Source organism: Alligator mississippiensis, chromosome 5 (genome assembly GCF_030867095.1).
Source record: "Alligator mississippiensis isolate rAllMis1 chromosome 5, rAllMis1, whole genome shotgun sequence".
In the NCBI taxonomy this organism is placed as follows: Eukaryota; Metazoa; Chordata; order Crocodylia; family Alligatoridae; genus Alligator; species Alligator mississippiensis.
Window position 1 is genome coordinate 192,602,047 of NC_081828.1, and position 20,087 is coordinate 192,622,133.

The window sequence follows — 20,087 nt, forward strand, 5'->3', positions numbered from 1 at the left end:
AAGGAGGAATGATTGCTACAGTACAAAGAAATTGGTTTGCCCCAAATTTTCCTTCCATGGCACAACAGTACTGTAGCTCCTGTCCCATCTGCTTAGCTCACAACATTGGGCAACGGGTAAAAACGACACCCGCAGCCCATCCCCCTCCATGGGGACCGTTTGTAAATCTGCAAATTGATTTTGTGCAGCTACCTAAGTGCTGTTCTTATGAATACATTCTTGTTATTATTGATGTGTTCTCTGGATGGGTGGAAGCCTACCCATGCGTACGTGCTGATTCCATCACTGTAGCAAAGAAATTGCTCAAAGAATTCATCCCTAGATTTGGATTGCCTCTCACAATAGATAGTGACCGTGGCACCCATTTCACAGGACAGATAGTAAAAAACATCTGCCAAGCACTCAACATACAGCAACACCTACACTGTAGTTATCATCCACAGTCAAGTGGTGCTGTAGAACGTAAAAACTCTGATTTAAAAACGCGCATTTCGAAGATTTGTGCTGAAACAGGCCTCAAATGGCCTGATGCACTGCCCATTGCTCTTATGCACATTAGAAACACTGTTAACAGAAAACATGGCCTAACCCCTTATGAAATACTCATGGCACGACCCATGAGGATGCCAGCTACACCACCTGTTGCCCCTCACCAAACAGACCTACAATTAACTGATGAAACTGTACTAAATTATTGCAAGGCATTAATGAAGTATGCCAGGTCTGTTCATTCACAGGTCCAAGAAGCCTTACCTCAACCACCGGATGTTCCCTGTCACAACCTCGAACCAGGGGATTGGATCTACGTAAAGGTCTATCAACGGAAAAACGCACTTCAACCCAGATGGAAAGGACCTTTCCAGGTACTTCTGACCACTAATTCTGCTGTTCGTTGCCAAGGTCACCAAACGTGGACTCACGCCTCGCACTGCAAGAAGGTATCACCTCCATTGGACCCCGAAGCAGCTGTATTCCAACCAAGGTTGGGATCTTTCCCTGAGGCCAAGGACAAAGACCCTCAGGACCTCACTCAGGCAAGTGAGGAGCATCAGGGTGCAAGTGCTAGTAACCTCTCCCCTGCACCCAACACCTCAGCCCAGCCGGATTCATCAGTTGAAGAACGAAGATATCATCTTCGGCCTCGAAGAAAGTGAATGCTCCCATTCGGAAGATCACCACCTCGATCAAGACCAAGAGCCGACATTATCAGTCCTTTAGGTAACTTGAGCCCAGAGGACGAAGAAAGACTTTGGCTGCCATCCTGGGTTTGGCTGGTAGTGTTCTTTTTCTTACTGGTGCTGGTTATGTTTGTTGTTAAGATTCTTTGTCCCTCCTGTATCTAAAAATGGCACTGATATCCTTATATATCACACTTGGGTATCTCAGTATCACCCAAGGGGGGTGGGAGAAAAATTTGTATTTGCAGATCTCCCATGCGGTGGCTCAAGCTGGAAATAAAAGTGACTGCTGGATATGCTCTCACAGCCCAGCACACCTACACCAAGGAATCCCAATGATCGGAGTACCAATATCCCTCCAGCAATGGGGAACAATAAACGGCGGCTTCGTTAGACACTACTCGTTAGCTGCCCATCGATCCGCTCCTAAAGAATGGAGGGCCGCCCCTGCTAACTGGATAATCTCCCCAAGAGTAGAGGCGCCTTTCTGTTACAGATCCAACAACACCGGAGCTTATAATAAAGCCACACCTGTAGGACACTACCCTCATTGCCTAACTACTCTAGATTATAGCCCTAGTAGCACCAGTGGAATCCTGTTGGGTAACGTACCCTCTCTCAATTGTACAGGATTCATGGTCTACAACTTTTCTAAGGAACCTCATGTTGCTCTCATTGCAAACAGATCAGAATTTTACATTCACTCCAATTTTACTTCTTGTAATATATCTCGGTCCAGCAGAATAACAGCTGAACGTGGACCGTCCTATACGATGCATATCAATCGAAAGTGCCGGATAGGGCACAACAACTGCCGAGATTTGAGTACCCTTTCTGCCCCAGGCCTTTACTGGCTCTGCGGAAACAGGGCTCATAAAATCTTGCCCTGGAATTGGGTGGGGGCATGCACTCTTGGACGTGTTATCCCTGGTTTCGAAATGCATAGTGCAATATATCTGGAACAAGTAAAAAATTTCAACCATCACATGAAAAGGGCGGTTAACCCCTTAGCTACCAGAAACACAGGGTTCCATCGATTTGTGAGAACCTTCATACCGTGGCTTGGAGTAAGAGAATTGGAACTAGCCATAATTAACATTTCAGCCACAATGGAAGCTATGGGAAATGCCACTGCGGATGCAATTCAGGCTCTGCAAAAAGAGATCTCCCAGATCTCACAAGTAACTATACAACACCGCATAGCCCTAGATTACCTATTGGTATCCCAGGGAGGAGTATGTGCCTTAGTAAACTCCACCTGTTGTGTCTATGTCAATCAGGACATGCGAATCGAAACTGACATTCGCAAAATCCGAAATCAGTTAAGGGTCCTACATCAAGTGGCCTCAGAAAATACTGACTGGGGTCTAGAAGAAATGTGGTCTTGGCTAACCTCCTGGCTCCCAGATTTCGGGGCCCTTGGCAAGAAAATCCTGTATGGAATATTGTTTGTCTTGATAGTTCTGATAATGTTCTATGTCTTAATGCAACTGATCCTCTGCTGCGTGAAAGCCAGCAGGGGAAGCTTTAGCAAGGCAAGAAAACCCACAGCAGAGTCTAGAATAATGGTGTTACAAAAGTGTGAGCAGATTGAAAGAAAACATGAAAGGCTGCATGATGAAATAGAGGGGCTCATGAGAATGGAAATTTAAGGCTAAAGTGAGACTAAATAGTCTCAAAGGGGGGGGCTGTGGAATCAGAAAAAATATATGCCTTAAACTTTGATTATTTTAGTTATAAGATGACATAACCGCTTTGTGTAGAATTGCTGGCTCGGTACAGTAGAACAGATAAGGGCAAGTGTTTGTTCTTTGTAACTCTTCTGCAAATGCTTCGCTCACCGCGGCCTTGAAGGTAGAAAAAAAAAAAAAAAAAGTATGTACAAAGTAGATTTCCAGGTGCAAGAAGGAGGTTTGTGAACTAACCCTATCTCCCCCATAATTCCCATCCTGATAACAGCAAAGAAATAATGAAGTAATATTATAGCCGCTTTTCATGCTAATTTCACTATATGATCACGTGAGTTGTAAGCGACTGTTAAAAAGTATATAAGCCTCCTGATTTTGCTCTTGGGGGGGGACCCCTTCCAAGTGCTTGGGAAATCCATGTCACTTTGGAACTCCCCCTACAGCTGTAGTTTCTTTTGAATAAAAGCTTCTGCTGACCTGACCCAAAAGTACTCTGTGTGTGTTTCCACGACATCTGCTTTTTTTCTTTTATGACTACTGCTCAGGTCATTACTTGTATTTGGAATAATAGTACTCAATAAGTCCTCAGCTGAGGTAGAAAAATAACTGACTTTTAAGAAGAGAGATTAATTCACTTAACATAATAGAATCTGAAGTGTTGTTTCCAGTCAAAACCAATTCCAGATCACTCATGAACACAATTCCTTCAACAGGATCTCAGCCAGCTATAAATAAGATAGAAGCATTACAACTTCAGAATCCTCTCACTAGTTGAGCATGCCATGAGCATAGGACACCATTACTTAGAAAACGCAGAAATCAGCTACAATTTAACTCTTTCATGAGGATCTCACCCACTCCATTGTGATTTCATTCAAGTAACTAAATAATATTTCTGTATATTTCCTTCCCCTTTCTTACCCAAAGGAGGAGCCATTCAGACAGAATATTAAAAATCTTCCTTTTGAGTATTACTCCCTCCTCCCAGAAGTAAAAATGTAACAGGACTGCATAATACAGATCAGGAAAATAGTTAATCCAGGCACAGATTTGTGCAAGGTTGAGAATTATGTGCAGAGGGAAGCAGCGGATCTGACAGAACTATTTCACTGAGCATTTGTTCCCAAGAAAACTAGGCTTTGGACTGAGTCAGTATTTGATATGTGGTAGTTTAAGGAAAAATGTTTAAGCACCAATGCAAATGGATCTTTTCCTCTAGAAAGAGCCAGATTGTCCAATAAAATATAATAGCACATTCATAAAACTGTAAATCCAGTTTATAGTGTGGATCTTGATGGAGCACAAGGCTAGGAGATGGAGTAATGGCTTTCAGGACCATATTTACATTGTTTCATTTGGCTAGGGTCCTAAAGGGCGCATAGGTCCTAGAACGGGCACACAGACAAACAAATTAAACTGAGATAAGAGAGAGAGGAAAGACTTGCAACTGATCCATGCTATTTGATATATGCACTGTATTGCCCAGGGAATGCGAGCTAAACCACAATAATTTGGCAGTTTTTTCATTCAGAAGCCTCATTTAGCTTCTGCTTACAGGATAAAATTGTTACTGAAGATTAGCTGGCAAGTGGTAAGTCTCATACCCTCATTTTAATTTGGTGTCATTTGTTCATCTGTCCATACCTTGAGTCACAAAAAAAATCTAGATCAACCCACTTCCAGTGGCTGCAGAACTGTGTATGCTCCTAAATTCATTATGTGCATCTTCTGTCCAGAAAAGATGCTAGGTGCTTAGTCTAAAGCCTTCTGAACAAGCTCAGATGTGATCCAGTTTCAGCAGCAAAGTGCCTTTCCCTTGTTGCAATCCATATTTGAGCTGGGAGATGCCTGAAGTCCCCCAAAAGAGTCCTAACTTACATAAACAGCGTTGAGTTCAGGGTAAAGCATTATCACACTTGCTTGAGAGCACAGCTGATGAGAGTGTTAGTCTTTTACATGATAGTCTAGGGAAGAGAGCACCCATCCAGGAAGTGGGAAACCTGGTTCATAGCCCCTCCTGAGCCTGAGGAGATTCAGACTGATACTTACTATTTCCCAGGAGAGTGCTGTAGCCCAGAGCCTATGGATTAGACAGGGAGGGGGCACTTGCCATCCCTCCTGTTGATGCTGGGCCACTAGACAGTCAAGAATGCAAGAGTCATGGGACCAGAAGTACTCAGATTCTAGTCCCCACTCCCAGGACCTGTTATATATTTTACATTAGACAGGCATTGGTTACTAAATAGGAATACTCCTGGTAGCAGGACATAATTTCCCCTCCCCTGCCAGTGGACTGCCTTCCTAACTCTGCTACAAAAATAGCTCCCTTCTGCTTGTTCTCCTTCTAGATTTCATATCGATTACTTGTTTATTACAATGCTCTTGTGAGGTATTGCTTGCACCAGAGAGAAACACAGTGAAGAAAACATGTTGTCCCTTATAACTGACCTTCTCCGAGTAAAGTAAGTTAAAGAAAAATGTTCCCAAAGGGATGATACTTCATAATTAAGAATTCTTTAAGCCTATTGCACCCTGGACTATAACTATATTGCTGGTCACAAAGAAGTAGCATTTACCTCCATTATTCAGAAAAAATATGGTTCCTGAGATTGAATGGTTGTTTCTCTGCTTTATATTGCTTCTCGGTATGCCACCACTTAGGCCACTTGTACTGCAGAGACAAGAAACAGCTTCTGAAAGCTATAGAGCATCTTGTCAATTGCTGCAATGCATACGTGCAGGGCTCTCTTGGCAGAAATGTTTCTTTAACTGATTCATAAGAAAAATGTTCATTTCTAATAGCCCTCCACTTCTTCATGCTAGTAGCCAGAAATCCAAGCCACAAAGGCCATGGCTACACTCATCTCACAGAAATCAACCACGAATAAAAGCTCTACACATTGGCAGTCGAGTTGTGGCATTATCTTTCTGGCCTAAAATAACCAAGAATGACCAGTAACTTATTTCCCCAAAATCATTTTCAGTATTGCTTTACTTAATAAGCTGTATTTTTTTTTATTCTGCATTTTTAAAGGAGAATACAAACCCATAAAAATAACTTATTTGAGTCTGAAAATGAGAGGGATGAAAATGAGAATAAACTCTCCATAAAACTCACATGGAGCAGAGACAAACAGTAGCTTTAAATCTGGAAGTTGCCTACATTGTTTTGCTGACCATTGACAGCAGGCTACATCTGAGCAAATGAAAAAGTGTCAGGGAGAAAGGAGTCATATTGGTTCTATGTCAGTAATTAAACCACTCCAAGACACTTGAGCATCTGCTATATATTTAAGTCTATTTTATTTCTAATATTTTCAGGGATATTAAGTAAGTGAATATCACATCTACACATGTGAAAGAAGAGCTGGGAAGCTGCCTGATTGGCTAATATGGAGTCATCCTAGGCCAAAGTTCTTGTCAGCCTAGGAGGTGCTGTGGAGTCTCATTTTGGTACCATGGAATCATTGGAATTGAATGGTGGTTGCATGCATGCACATAAGACTGTAAGATTCTTTGTAAAGAGAAGCTGCACTTTGCCGTGAATATTACTAGATGTCTTAGTGACAAGGCAGGTGAATCAAATTATTATTGGCTCCAACCCTGACTTCCACATGTTGTTAATTTGTTACCTGCTGCTGAACTGTAATCAGAATGGAGCAAAGTTCCTTTGCATATTAAGGAAACATCACAGAAATAAAATCAAAGAAATGATTTCTCATTGGGTCCTTAGCAGAAAGCTACAGGGATCATTTTAGGCCCAGAGTGAATGCAGGTGAACAGATGAGAAGTGGCTTTTGTGAAGTTTAATCCATTTAATTGAATGTTCACCACAAGTGGGATCAGTAAAAATGAAATTCCAGTCCATGGAAGAGGATGCTTGTAAAAGTCAGGAGGACTCTCAGCTGATTATTCCTTCCTTTTCTACAGGGTTTTCACTGTCCCAAAGGCCTCTTCTCAGTGCCCTGAAGATGTGAGATTCCTTTCAATAAATTCACAGTATACTGTAATTTGGTATGTCTTAGTAATTACAATCAAATCAGTTTTTCTTTGGGGAAGACTATTGCTGCACAGTCATCCCTGCAATATCTGAAATGAATGATAACTGGTCCTATTACCCAGAAGTATTAACTATTTCCATCTATGTATTACTGTTGAGCTGTAGCTTTGTCCCTGGGCATAGAGGGGGACAGAATTCTCCACATTATATAAGGGTCTTGTTTCTTGGTGGCAACATAGCAGACTCCTCCTTTAGCTCTTCTAGATGCTTCTCTTGGATCAAAGGATCAATGGTCTAAAACCCTGCAAGATAAGATTATTCATATTTATCCCTAATGAATATGGGCAAAACCCACCTAGCTGTGTTGAGAGCATAGACAGCTCGAATTATAGCAGAAATATGTCTCGGGGTGTCAGCTCTAGCACAGGTGTACTGGAGAAAACCGCATTTCCCACACTTGGGAAGCCTGATAGTCTGCACTATTTCCACACCTGTGCAGCACAGAAGCAGGGGGACAGTGGACTCTGTATCTAGCACAGAGGAAAAGTTTTTGGCAGTGGAGCCAAAAAGCACTGAGGGTGTAGTTGTTATGTTGACACATCAGTCTCAAAATCTCATGTAGGGAAAAAAAGGCCCTGTCCTAGCCAACAGCTGACTAGGCAGCTATTCCAGAGCAAGTATGTGCTGGGTGTGGATTGTGCTTCTGTGCAAAGCCCATTAACTTTGTTTCTGCATGCCCTATGTAGGGGGCAGATTATTTTTCACAGGAGAACCTGCTATAATGGTTAATAAATGGACCACTTCAGAGTGTGCCCTCACGCTGCTGTTCCTAGTAGGGTTCTCCATGTCTATGTGACATGTAGCCCCACTTTTCTGAGGCAGGATCAAGTGCACCTACAGCATCCCTCACTATGCTGTTTTTAAACCTCTGATGATGGGGTTTACACAACTCCCTCAGGTACCTTGTTCCATTTTTTTAACATCCATGTAGTTAGAAAATATGTTCCCCCTCCATTATCTTCTTGCTAGACTAAACAAACTCAATTTTTCCTTCCCACTTCTTGTTTTCTAAAACACTTATCATTCAGGTTGATATCGCCTAGACTTCAATTTTAATGTTTCTTAAACTGTTGTGTCCAGAACTGGACACAGTGCTCCAGCAGAAATTTTATCCCCACTTAGAAAAAAACAATCACTTTCTGTGTCATACTTTTGACATTCGTGTTAATACATCCTAGAATGGTATGTGCCTTTTCTTTTGAACAACAGAATCACACTCTTAATTCATTGTATTTGTACATTTGGTTTTCCTCCCTAAATGTACAACTTTGTACTGTTCATTAAATTTTATCTTATTGATTTCAGACTATTTCTCCAGTTTCTAAAGATTATTTTGAATGAGAGTCCCATCCTTCCTAGTGTTTGCAACCCCTTCCAATTTCATGCCATCCAAGTGTCATAGAAAACACTGGAGAGTATGGACCCAGGACAGATCCCTGTGGCACATCACTTACTAATATTTTCCAACTTTGTCTGTGAATCTTGCAAACAATTCTTTGAGGACAATGTTCCAAACAGTTGTGTACCTACTCTTATTAATTTCATCTTTATAATATTTTCCTAGTTGATTATGAGACTACTGTATAGGTCTGTGTCTAAAGCTTTACAAAAGTCAAGGTATGCCATTCCCCACCCCTCTAGAAGGACAGTTAGCCTTTCAAAGAAGAAAGCAAGATGGGTTTGATATGATTTATTCCTGACAGATCCATGTTGGCTGTTTCTTCTTACCTCATTAGCATTTAAGTGTTTGCAAATTGATTGTTTAATAATGTATTCCAGTGCCTTTCCAAATCTCAAAGTTATTTGACCTACAGCTGGTCTATAGTTAGCTGATCTACAATTCCCTGTGTCCTCATATTTCCCCTTTTTGTAGTATGTTTGCACTACTCTAATCCTCTGACACCTTCTCGGACATCTAAACTCTACTAGTTCCTCAAGATAATGGTGCTGATTACTGCAGATTAGTTCCTTATGTGTTTTAGGATAATTTTAATCAGTTCTGTTGACTTTAATAAAACTAATTTATCTTATTCTTTAACCTATTCTTTCCCAGTTTTGTGTTAAGAATGACATACGTGGTGTTGTGTGGCTGCTAGAGCACCTGCAGTAGGTTGTGGAGTGCAGCCTGCAGCAGCAGCCGCCTCTGCCCCGCACAAAGGACAGATCAGGGGGCACATATACCTGTGCCTTCCCCGGGGGGGGAGCTGATTAAAAATGTTGAATAATATCAGCTCTAATCGTAGGCAGCAGAAGGTCAGGGCTAAGGGGCTTAGGCTCCCAATACAGTAGCCCAAGCACGGACTCTGGATGGCTGCAGCGGAGGTGAGGGAGCGGCATGCACGGACAGAGCCTTTGCAGGTGGCTGGTAACTCAGCCTGGCCTGGCCATGTGTGGAGCAGCACCCAGCTGAGCAGGTAAATGTGTGGACCAGAATTAAGCATCCTACAACCCACCCCAGGGCCCCATTCACCCCTTCCCCCGCTTCAATCTGCGTCCCCCCATGCCCCTTCCCTCCCCAACACCCATTCTGGTCCACACATTTACCTGCTCAGCTGGGTGCTGCTCCACACATGGCCAGGCCAGGCTGAGTTACCAGCCCCGGGGAAGGCACAGGTATATGTGCCCCCTGATCTGTCCTTTGTGTGGGGCAGAGGTCGCTGCTGCTGCAGGCTGCACTCCACACCAGCAGACATGACATAAGCAGTCCTTGGATGCAGAAACTCATAAGCAGCAGTGACTTCTGCCTCTGTATCTAGCATTGGTTGGACTGACACTGTAATATTACATATAGTTCTGGTGTCCACAGTCTGCAATGAATGCTTAAAAAAATAGACAGAAAATGCTTTGTAGCCAGAGACTTAGAATTCAATCTGTTAAATTCATTTAAAAAAAACCAAGAAGTTACTTGTTTAAAACGTGTAACATCCATGATGAGGAAGAAATACTGGATACTGAAGGGCACATTAATAGAAAACACAAACAATCTAAAAAGAGAAAGAATGGTAAACACAGGCATGAACTCACTGTGGCGGGCGTTCCAACATTTTGGTGACTGGCACAGTGCAAGAACCTGAATAGGACAAATGAGATGCCCCTTCAATAATATAAGGGCCAAACTGGATCTTGGAAAGATTATAATAGCAAAGGTGCCATTGACTTCAAAGAGCTAACTAGAGCTTGTAGCAAGGCCTTCCATGGAATTTCAGCTGTGGAACTCCTATTACACTCACAGCAACTAAAATCCTTCACATCTCTTTGAAATCATAAACCAAAGTGGTTTTCTCTCTCTGTTTTAAACAGATATCTCTCAGTTTACTGGTTGTTAATGATGATGCAAAACTGTGGTTTGTTGGGAAGTAAAAACATTTTTAAGTTTGAGCGTTTTAATTTTTTTTCCGTTTATCTATATGTAACTTCCTCTACTCTCTATTTATCTCCAGTGAGAATTCCCTGAGGATTGACAACAAACACCTGTCATATTTACAACAACGGCATTATAACGGGTTGCAAACAAACACTGCAATGAATATACTGTAAGCAGTGATCCTGCACTGGCAAGGCAATGGCATTAGTGACCTAATCCATTTTTTCATGATTCTGTGTAGCCTCTTAGGTCTCGGTAATCAGCCATGGATGAAAGAAGATTTATACAGTAGATGATGTTACCTCAGGAACCATTGTTAGCCTGTGGAATAAACAATACTCACTTTCAGAACTGGGATGAGTACCAAAATACTCATTTAACTGACAGAGAGTTATGAGCTCTCAGGTATGTAACATGTGTAAGGGAATTAGAGGATCATTTGAAAATATGTTTCTGTCTTCTTCATGCCCTGACAGCCATGCGGGATGCAAAAAAAATCACTACTCAGAGGCCTGCCCTTGAATGCTGTGTGTAGTAACTCTGTCAGCTGGACACTCTCCAGTAAGGAGTGCTTATGAGAAGGGCAGATGTTGCTGCTCCTTGTGCAATGAGTGTGCATGCACGTACCCCCCGTGAACACTGCAGCATGCGCACGGTGGCACCTGGAGGAATTTGCTGCAGGTTACTGAGACCTAGCACAAAGGGAAGAATTTAAAAGAACTGTCCCCAATTCCAGTCTCCTGACGTTAAACCTAGCCATCCTGGGCTTGGCAGTGCAACACATGATATGATTTTGATCACAGGATCATAAAAAGTAGGGCTGGAAGGGACCCTAAGTGGTCTTGTGCTGTGTCTCAAACCTGCCACAGAACAGCCATTTTTAAAGAGATTTAAATTCAAGACTATACTGCTGGGCTACATATTCAGCGTGGTGCATGCTTATTGCAGTTGATGAGCATTGTGCTTTCATAGCCCCTAAATACAATCTATTGCACTTTCCCTTAGCAGCATCAGAGGCAAGCTAGCATTATTTTTTCCCTGAAAGTCATCCTCTCTCTCCTTTATCGCATTTTTATTGCTCTGAGGCCTGAGGGTTGTTTGTACATGACAGGGGACACTCATTCCTTCCCACCACTCCCAACAGCCAGTCAAAGCCTTTGTATCAGCAGGATCCTGATTCATGTGGACTTGGCTGAGTAATCTAGTTGTCTGCTTCATCTCTTTCTCCCTTCCAGACCTGGTGGTTTGGGAAGTTCCTGGCATAAGAGATGTTTTGCTTAACCCTTATCACCCTTTCAGCCTGGAAATTAAAAGGGAAGGGTTTTTTTTTAATGTTTTGCATAAACATATTAAGCAGTTTTGAACCTCCAGTGTTTAGTAGTGACTCCCAATTAATTATATTTCTCCACAAAGAAATGCAAGAGGTGATAGGACGCACTGAAGTAATACATCATGGGGAACCTGACAGGAAAACAGTAAGTTTGAACTTAAGTGAATAAATTTTGCTTTGCTGGCTGTTGGTATGTAGCCAACAACAACAGTGCAGGCACTAGTTTGAAATGACCAGTGAGCAGGTGTGCTGCAGACATTGTTAGAAATACTGAAAATAATACCCTTAGGTAGTACACTTCTGTTTAGTGTCTTTAAATATTCTGTTTAGTGTCTTTAATATTAAGATGGATTTGGTGGTCAAGGTTCATCTTTTGTAAGATTCATGAACACTGAAGTGCTTTTTTGTTAGTGGTCATTTTGTATCCCTGGAAAGGATCATGTGGTAACTCTTCCATGCTGTGTGGAAATTAAGAGTCGCTTTCACTTAAACTCAAATGGGATTGTTTTCTTTGTACAATCTGCTGTTTGTTGAAAAGAGTCAGAAATACAAAGTGACCTGAATTAAGAGATTTGCTTCCCTGTGTGGCTGCAGAGAGCCATGTACACAGCTGTTATCTGCTAGCAATACTGACAGCATATTTTTTTTATTCCCCAAGTTCCACACTGTTTCTCTATAGCAAAGCCAAAATCAGCAATGTATTCCCAATACCAGAAGTCATGACCTCCATTTCCAGGGGAACAGCTACTACTGTTACAAACCCTGAACCATGCTGCCTGCTGCCTGAATCCAAGAAAATCGCTTCCCTGTTCTTAGAAACCTTTTAATCTTCGCTCAATCAGCAGAGACCTTTTCATCAACTAAGTCTCAGGGCCAAATCCTGAAAGGTGATAAGCATCCCTAGGTGCTTCTTGAAGTCAATAAGAGTTGCAAGAGCTTAGTACCCTTCAGGGTTGGGTTGTGTGGGCTTAACAGTATCCACCCACTCACATGCTGGTATTTTCCCCTGGTGCCTATTATTTCAGACCCTGCACTTGCTGCAGCATGTGTTTCTTTTCTGGAGTAATGGCATCTAAAATCACTTTGATTCTCGATACAACTTCAATTGAAACCTCATCTGCACACACCACAACACTGCTGAAAGATGAATTCAAAGCGCTTTTGTTTTCTGCCTTTCCCAATCGTTCCATGCATTGCTGAGAGCCTCCAACACGCATTCAGAGCAGAACCTGAGATCTTCATGCTGCACAAGAACAAAAGAAAATTAAAGGCAAACTGAATCCTAATCCACCGGAGCCAGGAAGAGTTAGAAGACTTTGGCCAACAGACAACAATTATGTTAAAAAAACCGAGGCCTGTAGAGCTGACCATCTATGACCACAGGGTAGGCCAAAAGAGCTCCTATGATATTCTGGTAATGCATGTCAAAAAGTGCAGAAAGGCTTACATCCAGATAGTGATAAGAACTGCATCTGCAATTACAGAAGGTAACATAAAATTAAACATGTAGGCAAACTTTATATTTCAGGATGTGAGATGATCGATCAGCGCAGGAATCAGGAAAAATTTGCCTGTTTGATGCAATCAAGGCTCAGTCCTTCCTTTGAAACTTCCAGTGCTAGCCACTGATAGAGAAAAGACAATGGATTAAATTGGCCTAGACAAGTATGACAAATTCCTATTTTTGCAGAAGAATAGAATTCACACAAGAGGAACCTGCCCTATAATATGCTTTACTATAGATCAGGTAAATAAATGAGGAAAGCAAATGAGCTTTATTGGCTTGTTTACATCTTTTATTTTTTACATGCTTTTATTTTTACATGCTTTTATTTTTTAAATCACTAGCTCATTCCTTTTGAACTGAACTTTGTAAAATTAAAATGTGAATATAAAATATGAACATTGTGTTAGCTATTAAAATCTTTACTGTAAAGTACTGTCCCTTTTTTAAAAAGCTCTTTTAAAAAACTCAGTCAAAGGGACAACACTGTTCATAGTCTCATTCTCCCCTGTTTTCTTTTGTGGTTAGAAAGAAAAGGCAGTAGGACTTATGGGAAAGTGTCAATTTAAGCTAAGAAATGCATTAGAAAGGTCTGGTGAGGTGGTAGAAAGCATGGGGAGCTGGTCAGCACCAGAAACCTGAAAACAGGAGCAAATCTTACATCTGATAAATAATTAGCCCAGAGTGTCATGTGGTAAGAATAATTATGTCAGAACACAACAACAGGTATCCAAGTGAGTGTCACAGCTGAGGGCATGGCCCAGCATGCAGGTGGGTTGCTTCAAATATCTGGTCTCTGTGATGAATGAGAGCTGCAGCGCTCTTGGGAGATCTAGAGAAAGCTGGCAGTAGATTAATCAATTATGACATCACTGAAGTCTGGCTGAGCAGAATATTTCCGAAAATGAAAAACTTTGGTTTCCCCAGTCTCATCAAGCTAAATATGTCTGTGACAATAGGATAGTGAGAGCAAAGGGAAAAAAAAGATGAGGTTTTAATCTTCTAAGAGAAGCTCACAGAGAAAAAACTAACACCAGTTGGTGAGAACTTAACATACTTCCAAAGATGATAAAAGATCCTGGCCAAATGAAAAACAGCTGAGATCCAGAAAGGGCTGCTGATTAAAGACACTGCAGAGAAGCATGCCAAAAAGGCAATAAATAAATGCATTAAAGTGGAAAGGTGATGCTCTGAGCATTGAAATTTCTTCAGAGGTCAGAGAAGGCTACCCTCAGATATAAAAGAATCCTCAGGCTCTGGGAAGTTACATGACCAACAAAGGTAATAAGGATAAAAAAAGAGTTTGCTCAACTACTCTGGTGTAAACCAACAGCAACTTTATTAAAGTCACTAGAGTTATACTGCTATATGGTGCAAGCTAATGGAGAACCATGGCTAGCGATGCCACTTACCAAGCAAGCAGGTCAACCAGCAATTAAAATTACTTAATCTTATTGCAACAAAACCAGCAAAAGCTGTAGTACTCAGCAATAATACTGCAAAGCTCCTGTTTAAAGACAAGAGTGATCTGCACAATTGCTACAGGCAATCAGTAACACTTAAAGGGTTGCTACCTGGTTATTCTAGCGGAGGCTGGGAGTGATGCCAATGGAGGGATTATCTTGCATCTCAACTCTAAGAACTGCTAGTAGGACAAAAGCTTGCACCATTGAACAGGAACCCCTTTTGGGTATATCTACACCTCTAATTAGGATCAACTCTGCTTCAGTTTCAGAAATCAATCTAACCCTTTCTTTCTTCCCCAACTGTATCTTGCAGCCTGCATTAAAGGCTGTTCACATTGTGATTGCTGTTCCTCAAACCTGTTCTAGCAACCAGCCTGCAAATTATTTCTCTTGTCCTTGCTTAACTGTAGAGATAAGAAGTGAGGTGCAGAAAGGTGAGAAGTCAGGAACAGGAAGTTATGGGATTGCTGCTGGCCAATTTCACGTGCTGGCAGCTTGGAGGGCTTGGGTAAGTCCTTAATGCACTTCAGGGAGGTGTGGAGTAGGAGCAGATTTGATTTCAGACCCCTCACCAGAGCTATTGGGATGGAGTCTTTGTGTTACCCTGGCCAGAACTGTTTATCGAAGTGGTGGGTTTGGCTTGTTTTTCAATGCATGAGGATGCTTCTTCTGAGGTGGTTAGAGTTCCAGTATGCCAGCTCCAGTGAGATAACCAGTGGGTAGGAATATGGCTGGGGAAATGACTGCCTCATAGGAAGTGTGGTGAAACAGGCTCCCAAGATTTTGGGTTCATAATCTTCTTTCCAGATTCTTCTCTGAGTGGGAGAGGAACATATCTGCCCTGGAAGCTGCATGGTTCCAGCAGCATTAAGGACCAAAGCAAAACTGTCCATTAACTATGATGACAGCCTTGGTCTTAAAAGATGAAGGCCTATCCTGAAGCAGATTTATATACATCCTCATTTTATTTACTTCTCTTCTGAGCCAACTATATGTTTTCAACCATTGACCACATTTAAAATACAATCTCCCTGCTCCAAGGAGTTATAAATGATCTGGATTCTAGGAGAACTATTTTTTTTTGTTTGTTTGGTTGGTTTTTTTACTACACATGTTGGCCCAGAAAGTAAATGCAAAGCAGGTCTACTTACTAAATGCAGTTTGCAAATTAATTAAATAAGTTGGTAGAAAAGAACAGAAAACTTTGAATAAAGTAGCTAGGCTGTCTTAAAGTCTCAAGGCTAACCCAAGTTCTCCTTTCTTGGCAATGCTAGATGTTATAAGATACCATCTCTGGTCAGAAAAGTTGTACCATGTGCCAGAGCTCACGTAACTGTGAAGTTCAAAGAAGCTCCTCAAGAGACTTGTCCATTTTTACAGAGGAAGAAACTGAGGCTCTAGGAGGTGGCCTGGCTGTCCCAAAACTACACAGCAAGTCGGCGGCAGCAGTACATATGGAACCCAGGGACTGGATTCCCAGTTCTCTGTATCAGCCTCAATATATTCCTTCCTAATTTTATCTCTGCATTGATTTCTTTCTCCCCGGATCTCTTTCCTTTCTCACTGCCTCTGTAAACCACCTTCGTACAATCAACTAATCTCTTCTGCAGGACTTTCTCTCCCAAGATTTCTTTGTATCCCTCTGATTTTTTTCTTCTTTATGGTTGTCCCTAGGAGTAGAACTCATTGGGTGTATCTACATGTGCAATTGGCACGTAGCAATAAACTCTGGTACAGTTCGTGCCGGGGTTTATTGCTCCCATATCCAGTGTTTACTTGTGTGCCTGGGACCACAGCATGTTGAGCTGGGCTAGATTAGCTGCCGCTGGCAGGGATTCTGGGGGGTCAGCCAGGGGCTGCTTTGCCCTGGCTCAGTGTGCTGCAGAGGGGCTGGCTGGGGCACAAAGGTGCTTCAGTGGAGGGCTAGCTAGCAGGTAGCCCCCATACTGTAGCACCCTCATGCCCCAGCCAGCCCTGGTCACTGACGTGCATTTTGGCATGCGTAACTACTCCATTGTAGGACAGTACGCCTATAGTGGAGTTGATTCATTTACTGTGCCCTAATATGGGTGCTCTTGTAATGGTGATTATTGTGTAGCAAATTAATCCGCTTCACAGTAAAGTTCATGTATAGATATACCCACTGTTGCCTAAATCTAGGGAAAAGCAGTACTGGCCACCTTTTCTTCCCAGTTTTCTACTCCACTGCTCTTATTGATAGGTGTAGAGGAGGTTTGAGTCAGAAGCGGAAATAGCGAGAGCAAAAGGCAGGAGGAAGTCTGGAGGAAATCTTGGGTTTCTGCTCAAAAGCCTAATTGGTAACCACCAATATGTAGGAGGAGAAATAGATTCCTTCCTTCCATCTCAAAGCCTGCAGCTCTGTTCCAGTGGCATTTTAGCTGGTGTGAATGTATGAGTGAGAGCAGGGGCAGATAAGTGACACTGGGCATGTCTGCAGTGACAGCCATACGCTCAACAGGACTACAACTGTTGTGAAGAGAGGAGAAGGGAACAATCTTACTTTTGAAAGGCATGACGATATGCTAAGACTGCCAGGGAGGGACAAATTGGTAATTCACGGAGAGAGAGTTCAGCCAAAGGAGGATACAACAGACCACAAATAAGGTAGTAATAATAGTGGGGGGGAGAGGGAGAAATTGTGAGGTGGGGCGATGTAGGCACAGTGAAGTGGGCAATATTCATGATGCAAACTCAGTTTAAAAAATGTGGGCATCAGCACTGGGATAAGATTGCAAGGTGTGTGGAGATTTGGCAGGTTACAGTGGTGGGAAGAGAAAGGGATAATCTGGCACAAATTGGAGGAAGAGGTTAAGAAACATTCCTACTGCTGGGCATCTCATCCAGGACACAACGATGGGGTAAGATTGTCAGAGGAAAAGAGGAACCTCTGGTTGATCACAGAAAGAGAGATGTGATTTGAAAGGCTGTAGCAATGAGGCAGAATTATAAAGAAGAAAGAGGAAAAGACGGGAGTCAGCTCTGTGGCGAGAGACTAGCGACAGAGAGGGGATAGGTTTGCCAAAATATACTTCAGAAAGGTCTGAGGAAATCAAACAAAAATATCTTTCTCCTCCTCCCCCTGGCAAAGGAGGGGCAATAAGACTTGGACATGCATCCTGTCTTAATTCCACACCCACTTCCATACCATCTAAATACACAAACACGTACCTGGGGGCAGGGGTCCATTAGCACTGCTTTAACTAAGGGGCTGTCATCTATTTTCGTGTTTTGAATCTTTTCATCAAGTGTTTATGGCAGCTACGTCCTTTTGCTGATTGGTCATTTATCAATATTTACAAAATAAATAGTGTGGGGTATATTGTAGAGGTAGCAAAATGTATACTAGATTGGTACACATCGGTATCAATATGTGTAGCTGGAGAAGCTGAAAAAAAGAGCGCTGCCTATATTTCAGTGGGCTCTAGTCATTTCTGTACAATACTGTTCTAGTTCTTCATTGGTGAAAGTCATTCCCCTTAATCTGGAATACCATCAAATATGCTTGTTACTATTTATTTCTTAACACATTTTACTAGTGTGTCAGGCTACCCACTGAAAACTAACATCAGAGCTCCTTTATCCCACTCTGTGTCAGTGGTAACCTTAGAGATGTCAGACAGAGTTAGATAAATGTTTTTGAGGGGGTGGTCTTGTTTGTCTTGGACTTTTCTACATTGCAGGTAGTAAAAATACTGTTTTAGTTTTGTTAGCTGTCTTGCATCTTTAAATGAGTAAGAAACTTTTGCAGTCGACTGCCATTTTGTATTCAGTTTAGAGTCAGTCTATTGGAGGGGAAGGCAGACAGACAGACATGTACACTGCTCTCTTACTTTTTTGTTCTTTCTCATGATGTTTTCCTCTACTTTCAGTCCAGTTGACTTTTATTTTAAATTATGGGATTGTTTTTCCATGATCAAAGAACAATCAGTGAAAAAAACTGAGACTTTTCAATTAAAATATTATTATAATGGACAATACTGTTTCTACAAAATCCATAGCTTAAAGCTAGTTCAAGTAGCTCAACATGATCTTCATCTATACCTTTGACTACAGTGTTGACATACCTTAAGCCAATCACAGAAGGTTATCATCTCCAAAGAATGATTTTCTTCTTTAGACATGTGCCTTTATAGAAGCATACACCTGGTAATTGTTCAGCTGACTGTTTTGGCTGTGGAGTTTAACTTTCTAGCAAACCATTGAGAAGATTTCTAAAATACTGTGTAATAGGGGTTATTTTAAATTCCTGAGCGGCTGAATAATATGCATCCCACAGGCCATTCTGAGCACAGTATAGCAGAAGATGTGAGAAATTCTGAGTAGAAAAGTAATATCATATTTGTTGTCCTACTAGCACTGTTCAGCTAAGAAGCTCCACACTTAAGCATGTATTGAAGCATTTGAAATCTGGTCCACTGAAGGCAGCTGCCATTTTGCGTTCAGTTCAGATTCATCCTCCGAAGCAGCGAGGCAGACACATGCACACACCCACAGACTCTCTCTTATGAAGATGCTACTCCTGTTCTTTGTTATTTTCCTTTGCTTTCAATCCACTTGGCCTTTATTTTAAATTATGTGGTTGTTCTTTGTGTATGGAAGAGACCAACAATAGAAGTAGTTGAAAATAAAAGTTAATATATGCATATATATTAATTAACGTAGTTTGAACACAGTCATTCTGAGAGAGGGAAATCTTTTCCCAGTCTCGGAGGAAGACAGGGGTTCTTGGAGAGCACCTCATACAAGGTCCCACAATAAATCGATTGCCCAATAAAGAATCTGGTCTCTGGACTCCCGGTGTTGTGTTTTATCCAAGAACAAGCCTTTCACACTGGCACTGCCTTTCCCCCCTCCCTTTGCTTAAGCATATCTGAAATGAGAAGGTGGCAGAGTTGAACCACAACTATTGTGAAGAAAGCTGCTTCAGCAGAGCAGTACAAGGCAGGACAGTATGAGAAGCAGGCAGGGAGAAAGTAACATCCTCTTATGGGACAGACAGCCCTCACTTTTGGAGGAGAAGAGCCTTCAACTTCCTGGACTTTAACAATTGCTGGCTCTTTCTCCTAATTGTGTCCAGAAGGGACTTCATTTTCCTCCCTGACTACTCATGGATTTGTCTTCTTTTGCCAGACTTTGGGGGTCTGCTTCTAGCACCCCTGCTCTTGAAGAGTAGCAGTCTGCACTGTAAGTGGCCTCAGTGTGATCAGGGGGACAATTCATAGACTACTGCATGCTTTGGCTTGAGTAAGGGTGCTAGAGTTTGGCCCTTCAAGAGGAACCAGAGAAAGAAAAACCAGTACTTTTATCCATGGTGTCCTGGGTTAGTCGCTGTGAAGTGCTCTTAATTTAATCCTGGTGATAAAATCACCAGAGCACCACACCCAGGCTGTGACTTTCACTCTGGAGTGGAGGCAGATACTGGAAAAGAGCAAATACCATTTGAAATTGTAACTGTTCTTTGAAAAAAGGGAACAAA

At 42.0% G+C, this 20,087-nt stretch overlaps 1 long non-coding RNA gene across 1 annotated transcript; it reads left to right on the forward strand.

The window, feature by feature from the left end:
• The first annotated feature begins 14,066 nt into the window (after positions 1–14,066).
• LOC109285699 (uncharacterized) lies at positions 14,067–16,463 on the forward strand. Its single transcript, XR_002093526.2, has 3 exons — positions 14,067–14,405; positions 15,001–15,098; positions 15,865–16,463. It is a non-coding gene; the product is annotated as an uncharacterized LOC109285699 (long non-coding RNA).
• The last annotated feature ends 3,624 nt before the right edge of the window (positions 16,464–20,087 follow it).